Below are 1,837 nucleotides of genomic sequence, written 5' to 3' on the forward strand. Positions count from 1 at the left end.
ATGCGTATGCCAATAAAAGTTCTTATAGGGAAACTCAAGAGCACAGAAGTGCGTTTTCTTTATAGGAAGGCCAAGAATCCTCGCTGTCCCACAGGATGAAAAATTGTCCGGTACATTGCTAAATGAGTCGTGTGATCTCTTAGGTATCTTTCAAATGAAGCAATTGATATACCTACGGTAATCTTTCCTTGTTAATTCACCACTTTTACAATTCGTGGTAAAATTTATGAACTGATTTCTGGGTAGATGCAAGACCGCATGATCGTGCGTCAGAAAAACTTAACCCCATCCTTCATTTAGAGATCTGAAAACTAAATTCGTATAACTTAAACATAGGTCCAAAGCAGACCAACCACACGTGGTTTCTATACATTTCGGCTGCAGCGCCATCCATTGGGTACATTTTCTGCAAAACCATTGCTCACCATAAAATGAATACGTGTTATGAATTTCAACCTTAACTCCAGCGGCAATAATCGGGTAAATTTTTATCAAAAGAATTTTCCATCATACAGGTACATAGCTCACATTTAATATTTGAAAGAACTCGGTTAATAAATACGATTTTTATAAATAACTCTACTCCAGCACCACCTATCGAGTTTTATAGTAGCATGTAATTGGACCATATATGTATGTAAGACAACCTCCGACAATCTGGCGGAACTATTCAGTATTTTTTGAGTTTATTCCGAACAACGAAAACGGCTATCATTTTATGCAAATAGGATAAGACAGTTTATAGCGAAACTCGTAAAAGCAAAGCTCCATTCTTTGTGAAAAATTTCAAAAAATTCTTCACAATTTTCACATAAATTTTACCTTACTAAAAATTAAAGACAAAGTTACAATAGTTCAATGGGATTTAGAAATCTAGAAGAAAATGGTTCCCAATCGAATGATACTTGCGCGTTTACGTAAATGTATATCGATCCAGCCTTTCCAATAATTACCACTTTTCGCCATAATTACGGTATTGATAACATATGTAGCTGTGTAGAATTTTAGGACGGTTGCGTAAGCAGTTCCAGAGATAAGCTATATGAGAAGTTCAGTTTGTATGGAAGGAAGGAGCCACGTCCCCTTTCCCAATGCATTTGCAATATATGCATCAGTGCTAAGTTTTAGTTCCCCAGCATAATTGGTTTTTTACGTTTAAGTCTGTATAAGAATTTTAGGAAAATCCCGAGCCACATACCGAGTAAATTTTTGGTCAGAATATTTATTTTCAACGTGTTGCCAAATATGAACCAATCGATGCAGCCGTTTAGTAGTTTAGTGAAATACATTGTAAAGAGAACTGTATGAAATTGAAAACCGTGATGTCTCAGATTTCGTAATTTTTTGGCAGCAACAACGATAAGTTTAAATTTTTTTTAGCGAAAAACCTCCACACAGAAATAAAAAAAAATTAAGTTTGTGGCTATATCAAGCCGAAATTTTGAGAAGGGTCCGTTGCTAACTCTAAATATAAACAACGACGCACTGGAAAAAGTTAACACGTTCAAATACCTAAAAAAAAATGGATTCTATATTTTCAATTGGTGCTCTAGCAATATGTACATCGGTGAAAACTGCATTTAATTCCAAACATTAGCTTTTGCGTGATACGCTTACAAACATACAGACAAACATACCAAAATTTTATATTTGGCTTCTGTTGATCTAATAAGCCCCCTATTAATTTTTCTTTAACATCTATTGTGTACAGATATCGGCCTGTTGCAATTTTATTATTCTCAAATACTCTCATTTGATACCCATATGGCAACACTTAGTTTATATTATAAATTTAACTGAATTAAAGTTTTCAAATAAGTGGCAACCCGCTTCAAGA

Source organism: Rhagoletis pomonella, unplaced genomic scaffold, assembly GCF_013731165.1.
Source record: "Rhagoletis pomonella isolate Grant_MI unplaced genomic scaffold, Rhpom_1.0 Rhpom_scaffold_00005, whole genome shotgun sequence".
In the NCBI taxonomy this organism is placed as follows: Eukaryota; Metazoa; Arthropoda; class Insecta; order Diptera; family Tephritidae; genus Rhagoletis; species Rhagoletis pomonella.